The sequence below is a fragment of the Nomascus leucogenys genome, chromosome 15 (assembly GCF_006542625.1).
Source record: "Nomascus leucogenys isolate Asia chromosome 15, Asia_NLE_v1, whole genome shotgun sequence".
Lineage (NCBI taxonomy): Eukaryota > Metazoa > Chordata > Mammalia > Primates > Hylobatidae > Nomascus > Nomascus leucogenys.
In genome coordinates, this window is record NC_044395.1 from 103,344,080 (window position 1) to 103,351,342 (window position 7,263).

General features: G+C 44.0%; 1 pseudogene; it reads left to right on the plus strand.

Moving 5' to 3' along the window:
• The first annotated feature begins 711 nt into the window (after positions 1–711).
• On the plus strand, positions 712–1,963 carry LOC100602219 (annotated as a pseudogene).
• The last annotated feature ends 5,300 nt before the right edge of the window (positions 1,964–7,263 follow it).

The following is a 7,263-nucleotide window of genomic DNA, read 5'->3' on the forward strand; positions in this document are numbered from 1 at the left end:
TAAAACCCTCTGATCTCATGAGAACTCACTTTCAGGGGGAACAGCATGGAGGGTAACCACCCCCATGATTAAATTCCCTCCCACCACACGTGGGGATTACGGGAACTACAATTCAAGTTGAGATTTGGGTGGGGACACAGCCAAACCATATCAAAGTCCTTTGTGAATTATGCCATCTAGCTCTCTGGATTCCTTTGCCACTATACTTCATGTTAGAGTTCTGTTATTCTCTCTTCATAGAGCAGTTTTTGTCCTAATGTATCATCTGTGGTCACATGGAATAGAGTAGTTTTTTTAAAGGAATGGGCTGGGCAGGCCAGCTGGGACTGGGGTGGTGGGGGTCCAGTCGGACACTGCTTCACTCCAGCGGGTGCCCAGCACCCCTCTGGTGCCTCAGGCCCCCAGCAGGGGAGGAGCCTCAAGACGACGCAGACCCCCCAGGTGGGCCCCCAGCTCGCTTCGGAGGCTCAGAGCAGGGTCAGGGACCTGGCTCCCCGGGGCCGGAGCTGCCTTTACCCCCTGGCGTTGTGGACTACAGGCACTCCCGACCTGGGGTCGTGGTGAGGTTCGTTGATTGACTGTGCGATGGTGACCACGTTGCAAGCGAATGGGTTCATAGTGGAGTTATGCACTCAGACTCCTGAGAGTTCCCATAAGTTCTCAGAGGACTGCTTTGCCTTTTGATGTGATAATTGCAAAATTCCATACAGAATGGCCCCTGTGGATAAGCACAAAATCAAGAGACAGCGATTGGACAGAATTTGTGAAGGTATCATGAATGGACCCCTGCACTCCCAACCCCGTGGTGCTGCTGGACTGCCGAGATTGCACCGCGGAGATGCCCATCCTGAAGAACCTGGCCACCATGGCCTTCTGTGACACACAGTCCTCACAGGAGATCCACGAGACGGTTTTAAATGAAGCCGTGGGCGCCACGATGTACACCATCACCCTCACCAGGGAGGACCTGGAAAAGTTCAAGGCCCTAAGAGTGATCGTGTGGACTGCCAGTGGCAACGACAACGTGGACATCAAGGCTGCCCCGAGCTCGGAATTGCTGTGTGCAACATCCCGTCCGGAGCCCTGGAAGAGACAGCCGACTCCACTGTCTGCCACATCCTCAATCTGTACCGGAGGAACACGTGGGTGTGCCAGGCACTGCGGGAAGGCACGTGGGTTCAGAGCATGGAGCAAATCCTCGAGGTGGCCTCGGGAGCGGTCCGCATCCGTGGGTAGACGCTGTGGGTCTCATGAGCTTTGGTCGCACGAGGCAGGCGGTTGCATTTCAAGCCAAGGCCTTTGGATTCAGCGTCATATTTTATGACCCCTACTTGCAGGATGGGATAGAACGGTCCCTGGGCATTCAAAGGGTCTACACCCTGCAGGATTTGCTGTATCAGAGTTACTGCGTCTCCTCGCACTGCAATCTCAATGAATATAACCACCACCTCATCAATGACTTTACTATAAAGCAGATGAGGCAGGGAGCATTCCTTGTGAACGCAGCCTCTGGTGGCCTGGTGGGCGAGAAAGCCTTAGCACAGGCCCTCAAGGAGGACAGGATATGAGGGACAGCTTTGTTCAGGGTCCATTGAAAGATTCCCCAAATCTCATCTGCATTCCTCACACTGCCTGGTATAGCGAGCAGGTGTCGCTGGAGATGAGGGAGGCAGCTGCCACCGAGATCCACCAAGCCATCAAAGGTCACATCCCAGAAAGCTTAAGAAACTGTGTGAACAAGGAATTCTTTGTCACATCAGCGCCTTGGTCAGTAGACCAGCAAACAATTCATCCTGAGCTCAATGGTGCCACATACAGATATCCGCCAGGCATCGTGGGTGTGGCTCCAGGCGGACTTCCTGCAGCCATGGAAGGGATCATCCCTGGAGGCATCCCAGTGCTGCTTCTGGTGCTGCTCCTTCCTGTCTCCTCATCACCTGCAGACCTGCCCCTCAGGTTGTGAGTCACTGGGATGCCTCCAGGAGGAATAGCAGAGAATGCCGAAAAGTAACCATTCAGATGCATTTGGGACAGACAGACAGTGAAACATACATGAACTAAGAGAAAAAGAATCTGATGGTCCTTTTAACTGATTCTGGACATATGCATCATTGATGTTGCAGTGTTAAAACTGCAAGGGCTAGAAAGCTGAAGATGTCCTCTGCTTACAGAAGCGCTGAAAGATGAGGATGTGATTTATTAACGAGCAACTTCTGTTATTGTGTTTTAAGTTTTTCATCTGTGTATCAAATCACAAAGAATAAGTAGAGCCTTCTCCTTTATCAGTCCCTTGGGCACAGCAGGTCCTGAACACCCTGCTCTAGAATGCTGCATCAAGAGTTCAAACATCAAAATAAAAAATATTAAGAGGAAACCGCCATGCTGTGACTCTAGTCCCTTCATTCTACAGGGGCTGGTTACCTAGCTAATAGGAAGATCACATTACTACAAAATGGGGAGAAAACTCTTTCCCTGTGGTTCACACCTGCACGCATAGGATTGAAGACAGTACAGGCTCCTGTACAGAGAAGCATCTCTCACATCTGAACTGCATACTGAGCAGGCAAGTTGGTTGTAAGTTCAGTAACACCCTCTGATGATGAAAAAAATATATTAAGTTTCACAAGCTATTTGTACTCAAATATATTTTCTCAGTTTCAGATCCTCTGCTATTTTATTGAGTGGAAAGTCTTGAACTAAAAGAGTTCAAGAAGAATAATGAACAAACCCACTTTTTTAGACTTTGATAAAGTCTTCTTTTCTTCATGTGATATTTTATACAAGAACACTTCAGATGTATTAGATGTGACTTATTTTAACAAATCCTATTAGATTTGTATCAACTAGTTACATGTTCTATTCATAATCTTTTGTGAATCATTGCCTTTCTGTTTAAAAAGATGGCCTATTTTGAGCCTTTGTGCAGGTACAATTCTGTTTTTGTGATAAAAGAAAAACTTTAAAATTGTCCCAAACAGAAAAATAATGGCTAACAGAAGTATGTTTTGTTTTAGTGTGAGTTACGATTACTGTATTTGTTTACTGTAAAGGTGGACTTTTAGTGTTCAGTGCAGTTTTCAATAAAAAGTAATTAAAATTAAAAAAGAGAAATGGCTTTGGCAGATCAAATGGTGAAAGCCATAGCAGAGTTCAATAGTCATGAAGAATATGAAGTCTATGAGGTAGGCTGGCTACTTCTAACCATCCAGGAGAGTTTAAAGTAACATAATAAAAAGCTGAGGGTTCTAAATTCATGGCTCAAAATACAGCCAGGAACCAGGGGTTTCCTATAATTGTCCTAAAAGAACATCTTATGATTGTCCTAAAATAATATCTTATCTCTTAGAGCTAGTGAGCTGATGTAGCTGAAAATTAGACACAGATTCTTATCTTATAGGTTGCTGATTTACAACATAGATTGAATTCACAGCCTCACCAGATTTCATATGTGAAAATTATAGCAATGATTAGGAAAGACCATTCCCAAAGATTAGAATGGTGACATTTAGGGGAACTCAGTTAATTTTTGAAGACCCTTAATCCTTAACTCTACCAAGCTGTCTCACCAGTGGAAACAAGTCCTCTTATCCTACCTGATGAGGATGGTCCTGCTTCCTGGTAGAAGACTTTATGACTATTCTCCACCCCCACTGCTTCACACATCCTCCAGACCCATGACTAGAAACCATCTCTGTGCACAGGGAGCCAATTGTAGAGTTGTACCCAGACAATGCTTACATGCCAAAACATGCAAATTTATATCCCAATTAAAAACCTGGAGAATAGGCATAGGAATATGTCCTAACCATGCTTGGGTAGGGAGAGAAGAGCATAAAACTGAAACCTGGACTCCGTAATAGTCAAATGCAACTGAGATGCCAAAATATTCCTAGGCATAATGTAGAAGACATCCAAAGATTTAGGGAGCTAGATACATTGAATCTATCACATGTGACTGGCTTATCCTTGCTTTAACTACTAGCATACAATCCTCACCCCCCTCCCACCCTCCACCTTCAAGCCAGTCCCAGGGTCTATTGTTCCCTTCTTTGTGCCCATGTGTACTCCATGTTTGGCTCCTACTTATAAATAAGAATATGTGGTATTTGGTTTTCTGTTCCTGTGTTGATTTGCTTACGGCAATGGAACTAGCCTAGTTCTTAGGGACCCTAGGATTTTTGGAACAGTAAATGAGCATTGGCTTCAACTTAAAGTCACCAGCTGCATTATCCCCTAACAAGAGAGTCAGCTTGTTCTTTGAAGCTCTGAAGCCAGGCATTGATTCCCTCTCTCTAGCTATGAAACCGTGATATGGTTTGGATTTGTGTCCCTGCCCAAATCTCATATTGAATTGTAATCCCCAGTGTTGGACGAGGGGCCTGGTGGAAGGTGATTTGATCGTGGGGATGGTTTCTGATGGTTTAGCACCATCCTCCTAGTGCTGTCTCATGACAGAGTTCTCCAGACATCTGCTTGTTTAGAAGTGTGTAGCACCTCCCCGTTTGCTCTCTTCCTCCTGCTCCCCCCATTTAAGTTGTGCCTGCTTCCTCTTTGCCTTCCGCCATGATTGTAAGTTTCCTGAGGCTTCCCCAGTTGTTCTTCCTGTACAGCCTGTGGAACGGTGAGTCAAATTTCTTTTCTTCACAAATTATCCAGTTATAAGTATGTCTTTGTAGCAGTGCAAGAATGGACTAATACAAGCCCCTAGATGGCATCTTCTTCCAATAGAAGGCTGCTTCATCTCCATTGAAAATCTGTTGTTTAGTGTAGCCACTTTCATGCATGATCTTAGCTAGATAACTTGCTGCAGCTTCTAAACCATCCCCATGATCCAATCACCTTCCACCATGCCCCTCCTCCAACACTGGGGATTATAATTTGACCTCAGATTTGGGCAGGGACACAAATCCAAACCATATCAGGGTTTCACAGCTAGAGAGAAGGAGTCAATGCCTGGCTTCAGAGCTTCAGAGCTTCTGCAGTTCGGCATCATCACTCGCTGTCGAACCCTTCACTTTTATGTTATGAATACAGCTTTTTTCCTTAAATCTCATGAACCAATCACTGCTAGCTTCCAACGTGTCTTCTGCAACTTCCTCACCTCTCTGCCTTCAGACAACTGAAGAGAGTTAGAGCCTTGCTCTGGATTAGGTTTTGCCTTAAGGGAATTGTGTGGCTGGTTTGATCTTCTATGCACGCCACTAGAAGTTTCTCCATGTCAGCAATAAGGCTGTTTCACTTTCCCATTTTTTGTGTGTTAACTGGAGTAGAACTTTAAATTTCCTTCAAAAGCTTTTCCTTTACATTCACAACTTAGCTAACTGGCACAAGAAGCCTAGTTTTTGGCCTATCTTGACTTCAACATGCCTTCCTCACTAAGCTTAATCATTTCTAGCTTTTGATTTACAGGGAGAGATATGCAAGTGTTCTAGAGGCCATTGCAGGTTTATTAACTGGCCAAATTTCAATTGTGTTGTGTCTCAGGGAATAGGGAGGCCGGAGGAGAGGGAGAGAGATGGCCAATTGATGAAGCAATCAGAACACACACAACACTTATCAAATAAGTTTGTCATCTTATATGGGCACAGCTCGTGGTGCCCCAAAACAATTACAACAGTAATATGAAAGCTCACTGATCACAGATCACCATAACAGATATATAATAACAATGAGAAGTTTGAAATATTGGGAGAATTAGCAAAATGTGACACAGAGACATGAAGTGAGTACATGCTGTTGGAAAAATGTTGCTGATAGATTGCTCGCCACAGGGTTGACACAAACATTCCATTTGTAAAAGCACAATGTCTGCAAAGTGAAATAAAGCAAAGCACAATAAAACAAGTTACATGTGTATATTTCCTGGGAGGGACCACAGGACTCTCCCTTTATCTAGACAGAGACAAATACTTTGATGAGGAGAGTACCAGCCTCCTTCAAAGGTGCTAAGTTGCAAAATAGCATCTATACTGGGGATGATGACGGAGATGCTGCCATTGCATGTGTTCCTGAAGTTTAATGGGGATAATGAGATCCCAGCACTGACTATGTAGTAACACACAGACCACAAGTGAAGTGGACATTCAAGGCAGCAGGGCCAGAGTAGTAGTTGGAATAGACTGACACACAGAGACCTGTGCTGGTGGCTAATTGACCTTGGATACCGAGGACTAAAATATACAGGGTATTGCATTAAGGTCCTATTTGATTGTAGAATCAGGGGGTCATAACTTTTCACTAAATTTGTACACTAAAATCCGGTGACTAGAAATACTGCGTACTCTGTAGCATATGACAGTGCAAGTTTATATTGTAAATCTTCCTCCCAATTTTCCCCCAAGAGAATTGTGGTCATTTAGTAGAGTGACTTTGCACTGAGAAAAGAGAAATACCACACTTTTCAGTGCTTATTACTGGCTTTGAGCTGATGCTTGTCCCTGGTCATGGGTTGAGTGGGAATTAATGGGAGTCAGGAAACAAACGGCTTTTGGGCCCGAACCATTTCATAGTGGGCCAAATAGATGCATACCCATCTGTGGTTATCTCTCCAGGTCCTGAATGTATAGTTGGAATATATATATTCAGCAATAGGCAGGTTCTCCACACTGACTTCCTGACCTATTGATTAAAGACTGTCAAGATAGGAAGGACCAAGTGAAAACTCCTAATGAATCTTCTTCCCAACAACGCAGTAAATCAAAACCAATGTCACATTTCTAGGAGAATAACAGAGATTAGTGCCACCACAGAAGACTTGAAAAATGCGAGGTTGATGACCCACCAATGGGCTGGAATCAGCTAGTACAGGCTCATGAGAATTTTTATCATTGTTATCACTTATTTATGAGAATAGTTACCATGAGATTTTTAACACTGCCTCACAACTTCATTTTCAGTGATGTCATGTTGGTAGTTTGACATCAGCCATGGTGGGAGTATTTACACCATGGCAACTGGCAAACAGTACACATCAGGGTGAATTTTTTTCCTTTTCTAAGAGCCAGTTTACCAGAAAATCCCTTATGATACCTATCATATGCTCATTTAACTTACCTCTTTGGCTTGTGCAGATGTATCTTGAACTTGGAGAATGATGGAAGACTATGTAAGAACAATTCGATTGTAATTTCAGTTGTAGCTGGTATTCCAGATCTTGTCTATTTACTATCCATATCAACACCAATTCTGGCACCTACTATGAATGAATGGATGAACACATGCTTGCATGGAAGGGAGGGTGTTTGTAACAAAGGATAGTTATAT